This window comes from Hibiscus syriacus, unplaced genomic scaffold, assembly GCF_006381635.1.
Source record: "Hibiscus syriacus cultivar Baekdansim isolate YM2019G1 unplaced genomic scaffold, ASM638163v2 tig00002237_pilon, whole genome shotgun sequence".
Lineage (NCBI taxonomy): Eukaryota > Viridiplantae > Streptophyta > Magnoliopsida > Malvales > Malvaceae > Hibiscus > Hibiscus syriacus.
In genome coordinates this window covers 17,946,093-17,970,272 of record NW_024061918.1, presented here as the reverse complement: position 1 = coordinate 17,970,272, position 24,180 = coordinate 17,946,093, and the positions used below count along the sequence as shown (strand labels likewise).

At 33.9% G+C, this 24,180-nt stretch overlaps 1 long non-coding RNA gene across 1 annotated transcript; it reads left to right on the top strand.

Annotated features, from left to right (window-relative positions):
* Positions 1-915: 915 nt before the first annotated feature.
* Positions 916-23,852, top strand: LOC120141497. The gene is made up of 3 exons (XR_005517770.1): positions 916-925; positions 10,944-10,947; positions 23,731-23,852. It is a non-coding gene; the product is annotated as an uncharacterized LOC120141497 (long non-coding RNA).
* The last annotated feature ends 328 nt before the right edge of the window (positions 23,853-24,180 follow it).

Below are 24,180 nucleotides of genomic sequence, written 5' to 3'. Positions count from 1 at the left end.
ATAGCCTAGCAGAAATATCCAATCGAGAGATCAAGCAAATTTTAGAGAAAGTGGTGAACCCAAGGTGTAAGGATTGGTCGCCAAAGTTGGATGAAGCACTTTGGGCATATAGAACAACGTTCAAGACTCCTTTGGGGATGTACACATTCAAGCTAGTATATGGGAAAGCTTGTCACCTCCCAGTTGAACTTGAACATAAAGCTTATTGGGCCATCAAGCGATTAAATTTTAATACTCGACTAGCTGGGGAGCAGAGACTATTGGAACTTAATGAAATAGAAGGATTTAGAGCACAAGCATATGATAATGCTCGGATATACAAGGAGAAAACCAAAAAGTGGCATGACCAGAAACTGATGCCACGATATTTTCATGTGGGCCAATAAGTTTTGCTCTATAACTCCAGACTTAAACTTTTTCCTGGAAAGCTCAAATCTCGATGGTCAGGGCCATTTGAGGTGCATTATGTCTATCCCATGGAGCTGTTGACATTAAAAATACAGACAGGACGATCTTCAAAGTTAATGGCCAGCGTCTCAAAGCCTAGACTGAAGTTCCACCACCGCACAACAAGGCAGTTTTGCATCTGAGCGATGTTGAAGAGTGCCCCAAGGAAAACCAAATTTTGATGCCACAGCATTGAATTTGTGTCTCTTCATAAATAATTTTTTTAAATTTAATCTTTTATTTATTTATATTTATATTTTATTTTGTAAATAATTTTTGATTGATAGAATTCAAAGGATCATGGGAAAGATATTTGCCTTTATTGAAATTTGCTTATAATAACAGTTACCAATTAAGTATTAAGATGGCTCCATATGAAACCTTGTATGGGAGGAAGTGTTGAACACCATTAAATTAGTTTGAGCTATGAGATCGAGATCTAGTTAGCCCTGATTTAATTAAAGAAATAGAAGATAAAGTGAAAGTTATCCAAGATAATCTTAAAATAGCTTTCGATCCACAAAAGTCTTATGTTGATCTAAAGAGAAAAGAAATTGAGTTTCAAGTGGGAGATAAGATATTTTTTAATGTATTACCTTTGAAGAATGTATTGTGGTTTAGGCGCAAAGGAAAGCTGAGTCCAAGATTTATTGGACCTTATGAGATTCTAAAAAGGGTCGGACCAGTAGCTTATCAATTAGCTTTGCCTCCCGATATAGACAAGACCCATAATGTTTTTCACCTGTCGATGCTCAAGAAGTACTGATCAGATCCATCGCATATCATCACACCAGAGGAAATAGAGATCTGAACATATTTGACTTACGAGGAAGAACAAGTGGAAATTTTGGCAGGAGAAAGCAAATAACTGCGCAACAAGAAGATTCCCCTAGTTAAAGTGCTTTGGTAAATCAAAAAGTCGAGGAAGCTACTTGGGAAAGAGTGGAAGGCATGAGGAAGTAGTTTCTATACCTCTTCGCATCAGGTACATTTTAAAATTTGAGTACGAATTTTCTTAAGGGAAAAATTGTAATACCCCAAAGATAAGGTCGGTGACCATAGTGAAAGGATTAAAAATCTAGTGAGTTAATTTGAATAAATTGAAAAGTATGAAGATTTATTTAAGAATTTGTGTTTAAGACCTATTAGTAAGAATGGAAGAAATGGAATGGCATTCTGGTCTTTTAGAAGGAATTCAATTTAATATTCATTTTATTAAGGACTAAAGGAGGGAAAAAGGGGATAAGTCTGGGAAAACTAGTTTTCTACTCTCCTTCTTATTCCCGTCATCCCATGCCCTCTATAGCTAAGGTAAGGATTCTTCAATGTTGGTTTTTCTTTCATTTTTGGGTTGGTTTGAAACCTTAAGTGATATAGATGCTTAAGGAAAGTTCAAGGAGGATTAAAAATAAAAGATGAAGGTTTTATTTTAGATTTAATAAAATGGGTTTTTAAATGATTTGATGAAATATGGTCAATTATGGAAGTTTAAAGGCAATTTTTACTTGTCAAAGAAGTGATTAAGAGATTTGGAGCCTTATAAGTTATTAAAAACAAGTTGGAAAAATTGGTGTGATTATTAGTTTTGAGTGTTCTTTGGAAATTTTAGATATTATAAGAAGATTCATGGATGTAAGTTAGTTGGATTCAGTAATGATGAGTTTAATGGTATGGTTAGGGATAAAAGTAATAGATTTAGATGAAAATATGGTAAAAATCAAAGTCAAATATGTAAAATTTGGGTAAAGGTATCGGTACTGGAAGAACAGTATCGATATTATAGGGTTAAATTTGATGAAAGAGGATGAACACGATGAACAATATCGATACTTATGCAAGTAGTATCGGCTGAAGTGGAGTCTCAATACCAAGATGAAGGTATCGATACTATTATTAAGAATTGCATTCCAGAATGCAAAAATGATATCGGTACTGAAGGGAGTATCGGTACCATAGTATAGAAGTATCGATATCATAGAAGGGGTACCGTTACTAATCAGCCTGGAATTTTAAGTTAGGGTGATCTTTAATAGAATTCGAGAATAATAGTACTTTTGAATATTATTATTTTTTATAAATGTTAGAAAGTATACTAACATTGTATTGTATGTGTGATTATTGATGCTTGTGTAGATCGTAATCAAGCTCTTGAGTCAAGCAAACAGAAAGGCAAGGATAAAGTTGCTGAATAGTCGACATCAGTAAGGCATAATAGTGATGCTTACTAGGTGAGTGCAATTATTATGTACTTATATGTTATGATAATCATAGATGCATTTTTTTAATGTATATGTGTGCATCCCCACGAATTTCATAATGAGTTTATGAATTTCCATATTGGCACTATGTTTGCAACCCCACGAAATTCATAATGAGTTTATGGATTTCCGTATTGCCAATTTGTGTGCAACTCCATGAAATTCATAATGAGTTTATGAATTTCCATATTGACACTATGTGTGCAACCCCACAAATTCATAATGAGTTTGTGAATTTCCGTATTGACACTATGCGTGCAACCCCACGAAATTGATAATGAGTTTATGAATTTCCGTATTGGCACTATGTGTGCAACCCCACGAAATTCATAATGAGTTTGTGAATTTTCGTATTAGCACTATATGTGTAACCCCACGTAATTCATAATGAGTTTGTGAATTACCGTATCAGCACTAGGTGTACAAAACCATAGATTTTATAATGAGTTGCAATATCCGATTCATATTTGGAAAGTGATGATATACTTATGTTTTAAAAGTTCAACTCATTGTTATTATGGCTCACTAAGTGATTACATAGCGTGCGTTAATTTTATGCGTATGTATTAGTATGAGTGGAATAAGGAGTGCATTTGACACCGCCAATCAAGGGTCGCCTCATCAGTAATTGTACGACAACTATGTCTACTTTTAATGTTGTTAGCTGGCATGTAATAGACTTATGATAATACTCTGAAAAGTATTTGACTTATAATGATGTAAAATTAAATATGTTCGAACTTTAAGATTTTTTTACATACTATAAGTTAATGAACGTTTTATTATTACTAAATTAAAATGTTTTATGATTAGAAACAAACTGTTTATTGGTTTTTCAAAAGCGGAAAGTTTTAAAAGTTATGTGACATCTGTGACTCGTATACAGAAACGTATACGGGAATTGGGTGTTACACAATGGTTCATCATCTTCCTCAAATTCTAACTCCCTCTAAGCTTCACTGCAAGAATTCATGGCCTCAACAAAGGCCTTATTGCATGAACACTCTTCAACAATCAAGAACCAAGGCAATTTGTTGCAAAGCAAGTAGCTTTATTGCAAAGTCATAGCTCATTTTTTAGAGCGTTGGATAACCAAGTGGGCCAAATTGCCATGACAATACATTCTCCCCCACAAGGAAGCCTCCATAGTGATACTAAGGTCACTAAGCCTCTTGGATAGGAGCAATGGAGTGAGTTTACACTGAGTGATGCCCAAATTAAGCTGGAGGATAAGTTTTGGAGAAGAAACAAGAAATTTCTCACCACGACATTACACATGAAGAGTCTGAAGGTCAAGCTGAAATTGCTGAACAAGAAGATTTGCCTAAGAATGACAAGTATGAGGGTTCAACAAGTCATCCTACTGATGGAGCAAATTTTATTACCACGACAAAAGTTTCACCCCCACCTGCAGCAGATGAAGTCAGACCCCCTCTACCCTTCCCTCAACGGTTGAAGAAGCATAATGATGAGATTCAGTTTAAAATGTTTGTCGATATCCTTGATAAGTTATATATTAACGTTCCACTGCTCGAGGCCATTGAGCGGATGCCTTCCTACACCAAATTTTTTAAGGATATTGTCACGAAGAAGAGAAAGGTGGAAAAACTAGAAACTGCTGCCACAACGAAAGAATATTGTTCTGCACTGAGTAAAATTCCTCCGAAACAAAGAGATAATGGTAGCTTTGTTATGCCATGTTACATCGATGACAACTATGTTGGGAGAGCCATATGTGACTTGGTATCAAGCGTAAATCTGATGCCCAAGTCCATATTTTTTAAGCTTAGAATGGGTAATGCTACCAACCACCGTGATTTTGCAACTAGCTAACCAATCACATGTTCGTCTTGAGGGAAGAATTAAAGATGTAATCATAAAAGTGAACAAGTTTGTCTTTCCAATAAACTTCTTAATTCTAGACTGAGGCCAATGGCAATGCGCTTGTTATTCATGGGCGTACATTCTTAGACATAGGGTACATCATAATAGATTGTGAGAAGGGAGATTTCACGATGAGGGTGGCTGATCAAAGCATCACAATCAATGTCTTCAACACCTTAAATATATCGATGATTCTGAAGAATGTCATTGCATTGAAGACATGGATTCAATAGAGGAAGTTGGGGTAGAAATTTTTGGCAAGAGTAAATTTTTACATCCAGAAGAGTATGATATTCAAGGCCAAGACAATATTTTCCAAATGGATGAGTGTGAAAATTTTTACCATGGCGATATTTTACAGCCAGAGGAACACAGCAATTTTGGCCAAGGCAATTTTTTCAGAATAAGGCAAACAAAAAATTTGCCAAGGCATATTTTTCCCTATTGATACAAATAAAAGACTTACTGAAGATGAATTAAATGCAGACTATTCATTGGAGGTGGAACAATCTAGCTTACTACAAGCTAGACCAGGTATGAGATTCAAACCCCTTAACTTCAATGAATTCATTCCTCCAAAACCTTCGCTACAACATGCGCCTACACTAAAATTTAAACCTTTGCCATCACATTTGAAATATGCTCATCTAGGTAGTGATGATACTTTTCCAGTTATAATTTATGCTAGTCTAACCCCTGAGGAAGAGTGTAATATGTTTAATGTTTTGTCACAACATAAAAAAACTCTTGGGTGGACTATGGAAGACTTGAAAGGAATAAACCCTACCATATGTATGCACGAGATCCAGTTATATGATTGGCATGGAAATTCTGTGGAACAACAAAGGAGACTTAACCCAATAATAAAGAAAGTGGTGATTAAGGAAATCATCAAATGGCTTGATGCTGGGGTGATCTATTCTATATCCAATAGCTCTTGATTCATCCCGTTCAATGCATGCCCAAAAAGGAGGCGTAATACTGATAAAGAATGAGAACGACGAGCTTTTGACAAAAGAACTGTCACGGGGTAGAGGATTTGTATGGACTGACGGAAGCTAAAAAAAGGAACAATTCATCGATAAAATGCTTGATCATTTGGCATGCAAGTCATTTTATTGTTTCCTTGACAAATATTATGGGTATAATCAGATCGCCATAGCACCAGAAGATGAGGAGGAAACCACTTTCACGTTCCTATATGGTACCTATACCTTTAAGAGGAAGTCATTTGGATTATGCAATTCCCTTCAGAGGTGTATGATAGTCATTTTTTCATACATGGTGGAGGATTTCTTCGAAATATTCATGGATGATTTTTTTCATCTTGGGTGATAATTTTGACTGATGATTCGACAACTTACCTATAGTGCTGAAGCGATGCGAGGAGGCTAACCTTGTGCTAAACTGGGAGAAATATCACTTTATGGTAACAGAAGGAATTGTGTTGGGTAACAAAATTTCTCGTCATGACATTGAGGTTGATAAGGCCAAGGTGAAAGTGATTGAGAACATGCCGCCACCCACCACTGTGAAGGGCATAAGGAGTTTCCTAGGGCATGCAGGGTTCTATAGGTGTTTCATGAAAGAATTTTCAAAGCCTTTATATGTTTTGCTTCAGAAAAATCAACCGTTTGTGTTCAAAGATGAATGCCTCAGCAAGTTCACAGATATAAAAAAAACTTGCCTCGACACCAATTGTTATTCCACCTGAATATGAAGCCCCTTTCGAGCTCATGTGCGATGCAAATGACTATGCAGTAGGGGCGGTGTTGGGACAAAGAAAAGGGAAAATATTCCATGTAATTTATTATGCTAGCCATATCCTACATGATGCACAACTTAACTACACCACCACTGAAAAATAATTACTTGTTGTGGTATTCACTTTTGATAAGTTTAGGGAATATCTTATAGGCACTAAGGTTATTGTACACAATGATCACTCAGCCATTAAAAACCTAGTGAATAAAAAGGATACTAAGCTTAGGCTTATTAGATGGATACTCTTGTTGCAAGAATTTGATTTAGAGGTAAAGGATATGAAAGGTACCAAGAACCAAGTAGCAGAGCACTTGTCTAGGCTAGAGAACAAAAAAATTGCCATGACATGAAAGAAATCCAGTAGGAATTCCCTTACGAGAAAATATTATTTGCCATGGCAGTGTCTTGGTATGTTGACATAGTTAATTTTCTTGTTGTGGTATTATACCTCAAGATTTATCTTGCCAGGGCCGAAAAAATTTCAGACATGACGTGCACCATGATCATTAGGATGAACCGTTCTTATTCAAAGAATGTGGAGATCAAATAATCCGGAGATACGACCTCGAAGAATAACACAAGGATATTCTATTTCATTGCTATATATCTACGTGTAGAGGGTACTTTGGTTGAATGAGGACTGTTGTAAAGGTCATCCAATCTGGCTTATATTGGCCCACCTTATTCAAGGATGTACAATACTTCTCTAATCATTTCCAATGCACTGGGAATATATCAAAGAGAAATGAGATGCCATGGCAAAATATTTTGGAAGTGGAACTCTTCAATGTATGGGGGATTGATTTATAGGACCCTTCCCATCATTCTTCGGTGATCTATACATATTTTTTGTTGTGGACTACGTATCTAAATGGGTTGAGGCCATGAAAACACCTATAAATGACTCCAATACCGTGCTAAAGTTATTGTACAAAAATATATTCAAAAGTTTTAGAGCACCAAGAGAAATTATTAGTGATGAGGGAAACCACTTTGACAACAAATTAATTGCCAAGGCACTGCAAAGATATGGGGAGCACCACAAAATTGCCATGGCATACCACCCCAGACCAATGGGCAGGTTGAGGTCTCCAATCATGAGATCAAGCAAATACTCGAGAAGGTGGTCAACCATAGAAGAAAATATTGGTCTCCAAAGCTAGATGAGGCATTGTGGTCTTATTGCACAGCGTTTAAAACACTACTAGGGATGTCTCCATTGAAGTTAGTCTATGGCAAGGCATGTCATTTGCCTGTGGAACTAAAACACAAGGCATTTTGGGTCATCAATAAACTTAACATGGATGCACAAATTGCTAGGGAAATGAGGTTGATGGAGTTAAATAAGATGGAAGAATTTTTGAGACCAAATGTATGAGAATGTATGTCTCTACAAGGAAAAGACAAAAAGCTGGCATGATAGGAAAAAAATTTCCACAATAATTTTTTCCTAGCCATCATATACTGCACTACAACTCAAGGCTCAAGTTGTTTCCAGAAAAGCTGAAGTCAAGAAGGTCATGACCTTTCTTATTGCATAATGGGACAACTTTTAAAGTGAATGGACAAAGGTTGAAGGCCTATAATGGAGCACCCATCCTGCGTAACAAGTCGACATTATTACTCTATGACGCCTAAGAGTTTGCCCCTACACTCTGAAAATATTTTTCCTTTCTTTTAATTTGCAATATTTACTTTATATTTATTTTATTTCCTAATTTTGTCTCTTCAACTAAGTATTGACACGTGGCATTTTAGTATTAAGTCTCACAAATTGGAGGAAGCAAAACCCTAGTAATTGGGTTTGGATGACAACTTTAATAAGGAAAAATTTTCCTTTTTACTTTTCCTTAATACTTTATCCTTTTTTAATTTAAAACCATTCAATCAATTATCTTCTCGTTTATTACCCCAACCCCACTTTTTACTTTTTATTTATTAATCATAAAAAACCACCCCACTTACCTACATTTTTCTTAAAAATCACCCACTTTATTTTTCTCTCTCACCGACTCTCCTTCTTCTTTATCATCTTTATCTTTGTTTTCTTCCTTTGATTTTTATTTTTCCTTTAAAATCCTCCATAGTCGCCACATCTAGTTCATATTTTTTTTGCTTTCTCCATTAAAAAATTGTCGCTGCAACAACATGGTTCACTCAAAACCAAACTTTGGACCATCCACCTCATCTGTCGAGGCCACAAACTTCCTGTGTTTTCAAAGTTAGAATTCAAGAGAAAATTTCATGTGTTGCAGGGACGATAGGTTTATCTTGAAGATGGATTTTTGTTTTCTGCTAAGATGAAGAGCCATTTGGGCCTGAGGTAATAGATATTATTAAGAAGAACAGTTGGGATAAATTTGCATGCACACGAAAGTTGTGGAACTGGTGTTAGTCAAGTAGTTTTACGCCCATTTAGGAGACCCCTCTCAGCACTCAGTGTACGTCTGAGGCAAGTTTATTTGGTTTACCCCTCCTCCATCAACCGTTACTTCAAGCTTGACAATGTTAAGAACCACCATCACAAGAAATTTGTTGTTGAGGTAGATTATGAAATGTATGACGGGGTGCTCAAAGATCTGTGTTTTGTCTGGGCAAAATTTTAAGGAAATGCTCCAATCCGTAAGCGAGTTGATCGTTGTTCCTCAAGCCGATCACTAAGCTCTAGAACCATTTCCTCAAGGCAAGTTGATGCCCACATCAATTCCACTGTGTTGTTGAGGTGACTTATGCTACTTCACTCCAAAAATCTATGGACGATCAATTGACGTAGGAGAGATCATCTTCAAGTAATCCATGAGTGTGCCAAGAAGGCTAAAGGTAACTTAATTTTTCCAAAATTTATCACTGGATTATGTAGGAAAAACAAAGTACCTGAGGTGTCCCTGGAGGAATTCATTCAGTCCAAGGAAGGCATTACAAAGAATAAGGTACCAGAGTTTATGACCTTTGATGATGATGCCTCGGGTAAAAGATTGGAGCGCGATGCAAAATTCATTGTCGGGACACAGATGGTTGCTGTGGTGACTGCCACCCAAGAGACAAGAGAGAGGTTGGAGCGTTGGGAGGGCCACATGGAGACCTTCTTTACTTATGTCAAGGTGAGGGGTGACAAGCTTAATGCATTCATCAAGGAGCTATTACCAATCTCCAATGAAGATCTCCCACCTTTCCCTAACGACATCTTGCCGAAACTAACACCAATAGGTAGGCACACATTCTTTTCCTTGGCACAGAATGTTCAGCCTGACACTCCAATCGATACCACCCTACTTGCCATGCACTTTTCTCCGGGGTTCCTGAAGAAAAACAAGGCTAGAATGATGAGCACCTCAGTCCTAAATCCTCATAGAATACTGAGGTGATTCTGCAAGAGTTATTTGAAGAAGAGAATGACCCGGATTATGTTGTTTTTGAGCCAATTATTGAACAACCCACCATCGAGCAAACCACTGAGTAGACCCCTGACCTTAACACTGAACCTACTACCGAGACCGAAGAAAGCTAGCCCTTGGAAGTACCAGGTGAGAGTTCCCCTACTAAGGAGATGCCACGATGAGTTACTCTTTCCAGGACCATGCGTTGCCTCAAACACTCAGCTGGTCGTACTACTACTTCTTCCCCATCACCGCTCAACTATGAAGAGACCAGATCTAACACCCCACACCCTCTCAAGCGATGTCCAACCGAGCATCCAGCAAGGCTGGCCCACCACAATGATGTACCTCACCCCCTTTACATTTGCACAACATTTAGATTAGCTTAGTTTTCATGCATTGAGGACAATGCATCCCTCAAGTTTGGAGAAGGTGTTATATTTCACACTTAGTTTTCATGCATTACCTGGAAACCTTACTTGAATAAATGACAGCCTTAGCACATGAGTAAATGAAAGTAGTCACAGGATAACTCTACTTGACTAGCTAGGGGGTGGAAGGTATCCACCCTTTTATATAGACTGTGGGATGGTAGGTGTCATGGGTTGACTCCCCTGGTAGCGGTGTTAAAAAAATTAAATTATTTAAATTTTCTAAAATTAAATGAACATGAGTTACGCTGTGCTTAATGAATAATTTTATGCCTTAACAAACCAAAAGAACTTAGGAGTTTTCTAAATTTATTAAGCATAAACTAGATACAATTATGCACACACACTAACAAAGGATCATGACCTAGGAAATGGTATTTGCCTTATCGGTTAGTTTGGCATGTTGAGGCCAAACTTGTTGCCGAGGGCTGAAATTTTAAATCACCTAACTGCCCTAAATTCTACCTTGCCTTGACACTCATTTTTCTACTTCTCATTATCAATTGCTTGAGGACAAGCAATAACCTAAGTTTGGTGGTATGATAACTCCATAAAAGACTATATTTTAGGTCTTTTTACTTAAGTTATGATTGTCTAAAAGTCATTGACATAACATTTAATTTGCATATAGATGCATTTAGGACTTTGCTACTTGTGTTGGATAAGTTTTTGATGCGGCAAAGTTTATTTGATTAAATTGATGATGCTGATGAGAATGGTTATATGTTGGTTGTGATGATGCAGGTGATAGGAAATGACCGAGAAAGAATTTATTTGCCAAGAAAAGTTTTGTGCCAAGGCTAAAGGAACTGAAGAAAATGACTATGAGGAATAATTTTTGTCGCAGTAAGTTTTTTCTCGCAAGTCTAACATAGTACGAGACAAAATTACTGACGTCATGTGGCCAGCTGTCCAAGGCACCTCACTTGAACCCCTACCCCTGCTATGGATTTGGGACCACTGTCAACTGCCATTTTATTCACACAATGTGTGTGAATTCAATGGTAGCTTTGGAAATTTCAAGGGCACTAAACCCTAGAAGTTTCCAATATAAATAGCACATTATATCCTCCATAAATGAAGAGACATATACCCTAAAAGAAAGGCTTGAAGAAAGATGGCTACAATAGCTCTTTTCCATCGTTCCCCCTTTCGTCTTTCCTTGGTGCCATCCAGAACTCTGTTAGGGGAGTTTTTCTTCCTCTTGCTCTTCATTTCTTATATTTTATATGCTTGTACTTAATGAATACTTTTTGGGATAATGTTACCCACACCATAATTTATTTTCTATTGCAAATGCTTGGATGATATCTTAATTTATGGTTAATGAATGATTAAGTATGTTTTTGTTAATTTTTGTTTTGTTTGTTTTTTAATCTTTTGCCTTGACACTGTAAGCGCTTTTAAAAGATTGCCTGGTGCCTTAGCAAAATATTCCTAGTCTTTGTAAGAGCTTTCAAAATATAGTTGTTTTTCTAGGAGTTGATACCTAATATCAAGAGAGTTAGGTTAGATCTACGAGAACAAGGGAACTAATCTGGGATGGTGAGGTTCTAATCCGCCTTAGAAATAAGGAGAGGATTTCATGCGACTAAGAGTGATAAATGCTTAAGTAGATAGGCTAGCTCTACTATTTACACTAAGGGGTATTGTCGTAGCAACAGTTTAACAAACCAAGGGTTGCAGTTCACGCTAAGTAGTACTCTCGTAGCAATATTTTGTCAGGTTATGTGCTAGAGATAGTCTTGGAACACTTTAGTAAATCCTTTCAGGCAACATAGTCTTAGTATACTAGATCATCCTAAACATAGATTAATTTATCTCCATAGCAAATCCAACTTAAATGCTCCGTTAGAAGGCTGATTGTGTGAGGTTTTCAGTCAATAGTCAAAACTCAAACATTTTTAGCCTTAGCAAAATCTCAGCTTGCTTAAGATTTTTTCCTCTCTTGGGGATATCTTTAAAAATTTTCAAAAATCTTTGTCTTACTTAAGATTGTTTCTCTTAAAATATAAAATTTATCTTGAAATAAAATTTTATCTCACTTAAGTTAGTTTTCCTTAAAACAAAATTAGTCACACTCGAGACAATTTTTCTTGAAACAAAAATTTTATCTCCCTCAAACATTTTCCGTCTTGCTCGAGACAATTTCTCTCATAACAAAATATTTATCTCCCTTGAGATATTTTCCCTTGAAAACTTTTTGTCTCACTCGAGATAGATTCTCTTGAAACTAAAATTTCATCTCAGTTGAAATATTTTCCCATAAATTTTTTATCTCACTTGAGACAGTTTCACTTGAAACAAAATTTTATCTAGCCTGAGATTGTTTTCCTTAAAACATGATTTCATTATGCTCGATTCCATCACTTAAGTATGTGGATCAACATTATCTCTCTCGAGATAGCTTCCCTCGAAATCAAACATCAAAATCATTTCACTTAAGATTTCATCTCACTTGAGATTGTTTTTCTTAAAATAAAATTGCATATCACTTGAGATTATTGTTCTTAAAAATAATTTTGTCTCGCTTGAGACAATTTCTCATGAAACTCAAACTTTGAGATTGTTTTTTCTTTAAACAAAATTTCATCTCACTTGAGATTGTTTTTCTTAAACCAAATTTCGTCTCGCTTAAGACAGTTTCCATTGAAAATTGAACTTTGAAGATTGCTTCACTCAAAACAAATTTTCATCTTCCTTGAGATGAATATCGTTTTCAGTCTCACTTGAGACAATGTCAAGATAGAACTAGACATAACTGCGTAGTCTTTTTAACTTTGCTCTATTCTTGTTAACACAATAATGGACAAAGAGGGGCAGCTGTAGAAAATCGTTTTGTTTGGTTTTTTAATTTATTATTATTATTATTTCTTTTTCTTTTATTGTAGGCCAATAAAATTATACAAGCCCAAATTAGGCCCAATTACAAAGGAACCAGTAGGCCCAACATTGGGAAACCCTGGCCCAAGTGATTTTGGGGTTTGTTTTAAAACCTTAGGGTTTTCATTAGCTCTAGATGTTGCCGTTGTCAAAGCCTTCGTGCCTCGCCTCCACCATTGTTGGACTGCGTCGATGACTCCCGCGCCACTGTCGTCAGCAACTCCCACTGAATCAAAGTCCAACAGTAAAAAATTAACCAAAGAATAGGAAATCAAATAAGTACCAAAACCTATTAAAATAAATCTAATCCCGGATTTTATGCAACCAACCTGTTATTCAACAATACCTTTTTGTCAACAAACTTCACCAAACCCCCAAAACTATATCAAAAGGGTCCATTTTTTTATCATTGGGGGGAGGAGTTTAGTTTGAACCAGATTAGGGAAGGAGTAAAAAGAAGATAGGGAAACTAAAAAAATAGAGAAAATATCGGAAAAAAATACATGGATGGAACGAAAAAAAAATAAAGGAGAGGGTTTATTGTGCTTTGTTGATTGTTGGAAAGCTTGTAGTTCGCCGGAAATCCCAAACGTTGCAGGAATCTGAGTTGTGCGAATGTAAAGTCCTATATCTAGGCTTTTGAGGTTGTATTCGGGTTTATTTTTTTATTTTTTCGGCAACCGTCGTCGGTGACTGATGGTGGTTACATACGCCAATGATCGACGTCCGACCGATTTATCTTCATCAGTGAGAGACCATATAGAGGGGCTTTTAGAGATTTTCTCTCAAGTTTGGTTTTGAGAAGAGTTGAAATGAAAGGCTTAGTTGATTTTAAGCCTTGATTTTAGGCTTATATATGCTTATTGAAATTACGTGGTTTTGGGGTTAGGCTTTCTGAATCCTTGCATGTGGGTAAACTACTCAATGAGCCATCCAATGTTTGTAACATTTTCATTTTAGTCACTAAATGCAACTTTTAATTTTTTGATTTCAAGCTCTAAAGTTTTTTGTATTTATATTTTAGTCAGTGTGTGTTTTATTTATATGTTTGGGTTAAATATTTGATTTAAGTTGTTAATTTTAGATTTGTTATATTTTAGTACTTCGTTTATTATATATCAGAAAATGCATTTTTTTTTACTTTAGATTTGGTTTGCTGTATAGTCATTTTGTCACTGTTAATTTAATTTTTTCCAATTAAAATGTAAATGATAGATGTCTTATAGGCCCCTGTAATTTCCATTTGCTTTAAATTTGGTCATTTTATATATATATGCATGGTTTTGTTTTAATTTATGTGCTTTGATATATTTTTTATAAGTTGTAGTGTATTAAATATGTCTAAATATATGTATATTTTCATTTGGAATTTATCATGTTTTCCTATTTATATTTATGTATGTATATATATATGTGTGTGTATTGTTTGTAAATAATTTATTTATTTATATTGCATTAATGTGATAAATTATATAATTTGCGTCTATTGTTTTCCTTGTATTAGTATATTGACGTGTAAATAGTATAAAAATGTTTTCTAATTATTTATAATACGTTTATATGTGCGTATATATGTAATCACTATGTTCTTAGGAATTTCCTTTCACATATTAGTTTAGACGTATGACTTTTTTTACTTGACGAGCATGATCCTCGTAAGCATTACTCAACTCGAATAAAATAATTTCACTAAGGGTAATACCCGTTTATTTTGAAATTGTGGTAAGTGATTGTCTTAAGGTATAAGAAGGTCACTTCCGATGTTTCTTTAAACAATTGAACATCCTTATTCTCTCTAGAGGTTGGTAACATAATTAATTATATTTATTTCTTTGTATATACTAGAAATAGATGTTAACTTGTATATGCTTAAAAGGGGTCCTAATTTAAATTACATTTGAATTTATAAGTTTCATTGGAAAGACAACTAATTAATTAACTAGGTACTGATTTAGAGTATTGTAGGGGTGTTAATCCTTCCCACACGTAATCGACTATCGAACCCATATTTTTGGTAACACAAACCTTAAAATTGTTTTTAATTAAAATTAATATTTTATTAAAATGACAAATACGTTTTTGGGTGTCCAATCACACCCTAATCAAATATTGGTTGTGACTCCATGAATCGATTTTATTGTTTTTAAACTCGACTCCCAAATTATTTTAGGTGAACGTTTTTACAAAATCCCGATTTTAAATCGACCAAGATTTTAAAAGGAACGTCTCGACATAAACTACCTAAATTAGGGATATGAAATCATTAAGATATTATTAATAAATACACCCTTAAATAGATAAGGTGAATTCTTCATGTGGGTACCGATACTCCCCCTTGGGTATTGGTACTTCCTCTTCCAGTGGTATTGATACTACCCTCGGTATTGATACCAAATTTGCCTTCAATTTTTGGAAATTAATCTCAATATCAATACTCGCCTGAGAGTATCGATGCTCACATTCCTTAGTATTGAAACTTCCATGAGTACCGATACCAAAATTGCATTCGATGTTTTGAAAAAAATACCCCAGTATCTATAACCCTATGGGGACTATCGATACTCGACCCTCGGTAATAATACTCCCTTGAATACCGATACCAAAATTGTATACTCGAATCTTATTTTGTAACACCCATAACCCGTATAATTATACCTATACAGATTATAGATGTCACCCGAATTTTCGAAAATCATTTCCAATTTCAAAAGTGATTTAAATTTTATTTTCTTAAAATGGTAAATGATATTATAAAAATATCATATCATACGAATTGTGTTTCATTATAACAAATTTAAAACAAAAGATTTTTTTTATAAATAGTAAATAGTGAACAGTACCCGTGAACAGTGAACAATGGGGGTATCGATACCCCTGTAGCAGGGAATCGGTTCCCCTTTAACATACTGCTACAATACTTCAGAAAATTACATATAAAAACCAATAAAAATTAACCTTTCATCACTATCAATTTATCAATTTGTTTCCAAATTACAAATTGAACATTATCAAATTACATGCCACTAATAAAATCAACATTACACCATATGATGTCTTACTGATATTGAAATATACTCCTCGATGCTTGATGTCATTCCAAATTCTTTATTCTACTACTGACTTTTTACCTACGCGTGAAAATCATCACACTCTAAGTATAAACTTAGTGAGGCAATTAAAACAATATACAGTGCAATACAATTCATGCATTAATTTCAATGTCAATTTCAAAATGCCATAAAATCATGTTACCAGCATATTCAATATTTTTTTCCATGATAAAATAACATAAAATTTCTTATCAATATAATTTTCATTTATCCCATAAGCTCGTAAGCTTATTTTACCAATATACTTTCCATTTAATTCCATAAGCTCGTAAGTTTATTTTACCAATATACTTACCATTTAATACCATAAGCTCGTAAGCTTATTTTACCAATATACTTACCATTTATCCATAAGTTTGTAAGCTTATTTTACCAATATACTTACCATTTATCCATAAGCTCGTAAGCTTATTTTACCAATACACTTGCCATTATTCCATAACCATATACCATAGGCAATAGCCCAATATACAACCCTGAGGACCATGGGTATTCGAGTAATATTTGCACCGTAGTGCTACATATAAGGTCATGCCCACCATATACACCGAAGTGTATTACACGTAAGGTCGTGCCCACCATATACACCGAAGTGTATTTTAAACCTACAGCTGCTATACTCTATGGCATGCCAACTATACCCTGTCCCTCAATGACTTACTTGGGCATATAGTCTATTTTATTCAATTCATCCATGGCAAAGTATATTATTCATATTTAACATTGGGCAGTTCATACCCAAAATAACATTCATGGTAAAATATCACACTTTCCATAATCAATGCATTATAATTTCATACTGTGACATATCAATGTCATGTCAATTTATAAAAATATGACATAATATCATGCTCATATAAACAAGGTCGACTTATCACAAGTCTTCTTGATGATGTATAAAACATCCATGTATAATGTCATGCATGTATTGCACTCACCTTGACACTTTCTATCTTTCAAAATATATGCCTCACTATTGTCCACAATAACCCTTTTCTTTTATACTCGAATCGCTTTGAACACCGTATAAATCACGATTTGTACAAAATATAGATTCATGCCTATATATATGTTAGTATTGTACTAACATAAATATATTTCCAAAATAAATTCCATAATCATACTTCAAACTATTCACACCAAATACTTTAACACATTAATTCCTTTTAACATTGGAACCAACTTTTCCAATTTACACAAAATGGTCCTTCACCATTTTATCACTTAGAATTTCAATACAAGAATTCCAGTATTGAAATTATTACCATTCAAATGCTTTTACAAAAGCATAATTACATTTAAGTACCCCAACTATACAAATGTTGTACTTAAATCACAAACCTTTTCAAACTTCCAAAATATTTTTTCACATCTAACACTCATTTCAATTCCAAAACAATATTTTCCAGCATAGTATATCAATTATACAACACTTACACAACAACCCATCAATTTTCCATATTCAGACAACTAGCACTACCTTTAAAGAATCAATATTATGTATTGATATACACACTGGAATTCAATTCCGTTTCTTCCATTGAAAACTAGACGCAAATACAAATCTATCTATATAAATAAATCCTTCTAATTCATTCTGTACAATTTATGGTGAATTTTCAAAGTTGATCAACAGAATCTGTTTTGCAGAATCTGCTGTCCCAATTTTCTGTCCTTTCCTCGGTTAAAAATTCATATATTTTTGTATGCACCTTGAAATTTATCCCCATTGGTTTTAAACAAAACTAGATCAATATATGAACACAAATATATAAAAATAATTCCAAATTATTTTTATATAATTTATAGTGAATTTTGCGAACCCACTGCCAAATTAAAAATCTAAACTGTTTTCTTTAACTTCATCCTTAGGTTCTTCATCATTTCTTACAACAAATTCTTAAAAATCACTAAACTCTTCAAAACCCATAAAAAACAAGAATCAACATCCCCTTTATCAACTCAAGATGAACTTGAACATGAACCCTAGTAATATTCATGTCAAAATGTAGAGAATTGAACGTAGAATATTTTCCTAACTACACCAAAGTCTAATTCTTAACAAGATTGCTTCAAAATTCAAAACAAAAATACCTACCTTGCAAGCTGGAAGGTGCCGACCCTTTGATGAAGAAGAAGCTGACATGTTCCCCCAATATTGTTATTCTAATGTTAATTAGATCTAGCACATGCTTAATATAATATTATAATGGAATTTTTTATTCTATTCAATAAGAAATTCCATTTTTGCCCTAAAAGAATCTTCCTATTAACCGTAAAACCAATCCACCTGATCCATATCATATTCCCCTTGAATTTTCAAAAATTGCATTTTAGTCACTAAATTTCACTGTTTCGATTAAATCTAAAAAAATTGCACAATTCCAAACCAAATTTATCTGATATAAAATATTAAAATAATATTTCCAACCAATTTATAACATCCTTCAAATTTTTGTAAAATTCCAATTCGATCAGAATTACCGATTCCTTATTGGACTTTAACCCTTTCTAGTTTTTCTTTACTAAAATTCAAATTCCAAAAATATGATTTCCATAAAACTCCACTCTCAAGAGTAAACCATCTATTTATAGAATAAAATTCTTTTTAGGAAATTTCTCACTTATTTCCCTAAAACATTTCCCAATTTTCTACTTTGACCATCAGACTTTCAAAATTTTCATTTTGGTCATTATCCAAATTTTTGGGGTATTACTTATTTGGTTCTCTGACTCTCGATACTAGTTCCCGAGTATTCATACCATACGAATAGTATCGATACTCGTTGTTGGGATATCGATACTTCCCTCACAAACTCTATGGGTTTTTTACCTTCCACGACAGACAATATCGATACTATTCTTATAGTATCGATACCTTTAGACTAGAAAAGTTTGTTCCTCTCATTTAGAACTTCTCAAATTCCTCCTAAGTTGTCCCCAATGTCCATATTTGGTGTTTAAAGCTTATTTGGCATATAAGGATCATAAAAGGTCATCACTTTATGCATGAATAACAAAAAATTCCCATTTTCATGCTTGAACCCCCCAAATGCTTTATAAATCATACAAGCAACAAAACTACAAATGTTGATCTAAAAGCAATAAGGAATGGTTATAGATGTGTTACCATGCATTTGGTGACTAAGGAAACAACTCAAGGCTCACCCAATCACTTCTTGCTCTTCACCTTTGCCCTTAGAGCCTGCACCCACTTCTCTCCTTAAAATACACACAAGAATGGATTACTAACTTCCTTAGGGGTTTATAAAGAGTATATATATGATTCTAAACTCTTTACAGATTTGGAATTTCTAAGAACCCTAGAAATTCCAACCCCCTTTAAAACCCAAACTTTGGCCACCATAACCTACCATGAAAAAGTGGGTTTGAATTGAAGCTCTAGATGTGTAATTTACCTTATTACCTTAAAAGATTTAAACTAGGGCTGGGGAACAAGAAAATTTTCACCTTTATGCTTCTTATCATAACCAAATAAGATAAGAAAATAAAGGGACAAGGAAACAGTGAAAAAAGAGAACTTTTCTTGTATACATCATATTCTTAGTAAGAATTCAACTTTCAAAAATAGTTTAGGGGTAAATAGCCAATTTGATCCTTCTTTAATTATCCTTATTTCAAAGACCCCCTTGGTAGACTTAAATGGGCTCATCCTAAGACACCTATTCTACAAATGGACATGGATTTCACATAAGTCAAGTAAGTTTATTAAATCCTCCATTGGAATTGCCCGAACTCTTAACCCAGAAAGTGGGGCGTTACAACTCTCCCCTCCTAAGAAATATTTTCTTCCTTGAAATTTACTTAAATAGAACAGATGTGGATACTGATATTGCATGTCTTCCTCAGTCTTTGAAGTTGCTTCCTTGGTTACATGGTTCCTCAACAAGACCTTCACTAACGAAATTCACTTGTTCCACAATTCCTTGACCTCTCGATCCAAAACTCTTATCGAATCTTCTTCATAGGTCATATCTTGGCTTACTATGATTTGTTCTATCAAAATGACATGGGAATGGGTGAAATGATACCTCATAAGCATCGATAAATGGAACACATTATAGATGTGTTACATCTCTTGTGGTAAGGCTAGTCGGTAGGCTAAAGATCTGACTCTTTTGAGGGTCTCATATGACATAATGAAGCGCGGAGTCAACTTTCCTTTGCATCCAAACTAAAGCACTCTATTCCAAGGAGACACCTATAGAAAAACTTTATTGCCTACCTCAAATCCTATATCCTTGTACTTCAAGTTTACGTATGAACTTTATCGGTCAAAACCTTCCTATAGTTGACTTTGGATCAATCAGTCTTTATCTTTAGTTTCTCTAATAAAATTAGGACTAACTATCTTCCTTTCGGTAAGCTCAATCTAACACAAGGGTGTCCTACACTTCATCCCATACAAGGCTTTATAGGGAGCCATCTCAATACTCGTCTGGTAGCTGTTGTTATAAGCAAATTCAACTAATGGTAGGTGATCCTCCCAATTACCCTCGAGGTCTATCACTTAGCACCTAAGCCTATATTCTAATATATGGATCACACGCTTAGACTGGTCGTCCGTCTATGGGTGAAAAGTGATATTGAAGTTCAACCGAGTACCCAAAGCCTCGTGAAGAGCTCTCCAAAACCTCAACGTAAACCACGGATATCGGTCAGAGATAATTGATGTCGGCACTCCATGCAATCTCTCTATCTCTTGAATGTATAATCTAACCAACCTTTGGAGGTTGAAATCCATGGGGACTGGTAGAAGGTGAGGATACTAGGTTAATTGGTCAACCATGACCCATATTACGTCGTGTTTTATTCACGTCATATGTAATCATGTTACAAAATCTATGGTCACTCTATCCCACTTCCACTGCGGTATTTGGATGGGCTGAAGCAATCCTGATGGAACCTGATGTCCTGTCTTAACTTGTTGACAAGCCAAACATCTAGATACGAACTCAGTTATTTATCTTTTTATTCATGGCCACTAATGCAATTGTCGAAGATCTTGATACATCTTGTTTCCTCCTATATGGACAAAAATGCATTATAATGTGCCTCTCCAAGGATCTTGGCTCGTAACTCATTCATTAACAGAAAACATAATTATCTCTAAAAGTACAAGACATCATCATTCCTCAGTTCAAACCCGACGCCTCACCTCAATGAGTTTGTTCAACTTTAGCCAACAAGCGGGTGTTGATCCTCAGAAGTTCCTTCACCTCTTTAACTAACTCAGGTTTAATTTACAACTCAGGTAACAACCCACCATCATTGGTTAAACTTAAGCGTGAAAGCAAGGCCCTAAGATCGAACACTGTATTCCAACTTAGGGCGTCGACCACTATATTTGCCTCATCCGGGTGATAGTCGATCACACAGTCATAATCCTTAAGAAACTCCACTCAACCATGATACCTTAAGTTTTTCTCCTTTTACGTGAGTAAATACTTTCGTTGAAGATGTTGCACTTTCTCCGTAGAGCATTACAACAAATTTGTCAATTTATGACAAAATTTCTATATGACGTTACGTATATAGTCTCAAAACATACTATAATGTGACATTTTTTATTTTCGTCATATATATTGATTAATAGTATATATTTTATGACAATTTTAAAAATGGTCATTGATTTTTGTCACTATATGTTTGGTGCCAAAATCTTCCCACCAATTTTTTTTGTTGGAAACCTTTTAATGACATTTAGATAAAATAATGACGTTGTAAAATCGTCTCCAATGAAAAACAGGCATTAGTGACGATTTATTATAATGACGATTCAATTTGAATTAGTGGCGTTACACATTTGTCACTAATAAGTTTTATTCGTGACAATTTAATTTGTCATATTTTATAAGACACTAAAAGTGACATTTTATTATTGTCACAAAAAATTATTTTAGCACGACAAAATCAATTATTTGTCATTTGTTTTTATCTTTTTTTTTATATGACGATTTTAAAATACGTCATGAAAATGTCACTTAATGTTAAAAAATAAGATAATCTAACAACCTTATTAAATAATGCAATTTATAGATTTTTTTGTGTTTATTTTATTTTATTGGCATTATTCTATATTAGATTCTCTCACATTCAAAGATTTTTTAGAGTAAAACATAAAATAATAAATCGTAAAAAATAAATGACCATATGATTTTTTATATATTATTATACTTCTATGATTTCCATGATGTTACATCAAAGTGTTTAGACAAAATAGATATTTATACTTGATCATAGAAATACCCATAAAATTTTAGTATATTTAGATACATATAACATCAATAATTTTAAAATATAAAATATTACTCTTTTATATATAAAGAAAACTAATATTATAAAACATGTATATGTTTTGAATTTTTTTTTAGGATTATTATTGTTCCTCCAAACACATTTTTAATTGAATCAAACTTTGCATTGGAGAAATTATTTATTATGAAATTGTTAAAAATAGTATTTACTTCAATTATTTTATACTTTTAAAATTTCTAAAGATAAATTTTTTACTATTTTAATAAGTAATCTTTAAATAATATCAAAACCATAAATAAAAAATAATTGTTAGTTTTTTCTTTTAAATTTTGCTAAACGCTGCTGCTTTTATTATTCGATATTGTGCAATCTAATTGGAAAGCTCATTCAAAAACCTGTGCATGTCTTGTTTCCTTTTCACATTGATAATTCTTCATTTAGTAAATAAATGTTTCTGATGTAAAATTTCACCTTCACAAGATATGCTTAAACTTGACCTATCTTTATTAAAAATAAGACCAACTTGGCCTATCTTTATTAAAAAAATCATTTTTAAATTATATTTTAAATGATATTTACTTAAATAATTATTAAATAAATATTATTTACATAAAAGTACTCAAATTTAAGAGTTTATTTAGGAAAATAATCAAATTTAAGAAATTAAATAAAGGAAAATTATTATTTTTGGGTAAATCACACAAATGGTGAGTGTTGCTTTGTTAAATCTCAATAATTAAAAGTTATAAAATGGTATTTCAACTTTATGATATTATTTTATTGAGTTCTCTAATTATTAAAAATTATAAAATAGACATATGACTATTCATATGTTCTAAACTTGTTATTTTTTATTAAAAAATATTAATGGTCGTCTATGTTGAATATTAATCTGTTGATTGTGATACAATAAAATTTGATCCAAGAATTGTTTGAGTTATATTATACGGATCAACTATCCATTTCCATTATGTCTTCGAGCCGATGTTTAAAACTTATCCTATCAAGCAAGAACTAGAGAACAACATCGTACTTAATATACATCTTTAATATGATTTTATCATATTTTAGTTTAACATCTAATGATCATTAATTTTCTGACAAAAGGGCCTTTATTTCGTCCCCTATTTTTTTATCATTTTGTTTACGGTGAAAGAAGTTAAAAAGTTGTGCCGGTAAAAGGTGGGTACTAAGACATTTTTTTAACAGCACCGCGTAAGATAGATTACGCAAGCTATAAATAACTAAACGGATCCTTTGTTGCAGCTAAATCTCAGTATCCAATGCTCCTCAAAAGATAAAGCCCAAAATGACAAGTCGACCTACGTCGCCACCGCCCAAACCCGATGACGATCTGGACCTTTCTTCCTGACCAGCTCCGTTCACTAATCAAGCTAAAGCTGCCACCACCGTCGCTGGTTGTAACCCCCTCAGACCGAAGTGGATAACTCGATCTGATCTAGAGTGTTACATTAGGGCTACCGGAGCGACCCACTGTAAAAATAACGAAAAATTTAAAACTTTTTTTTAAAAACATGTAACTCATAATTGCATTATCAGCTTTTAGAAATAAAACAGATTTTCAGACTCAGATATAAAACAAAATACAATTACATGCCCCCTAATAACATGTACCATCCTCTGAAAGCAACGCCGGAAGAACTCCCTTATTGATATCGATAGCTGCACTGGTACAATTTTTTTAACCTGCAATGGTGAGTAATAGAGCGAGCTTCGGAAAGCTTAG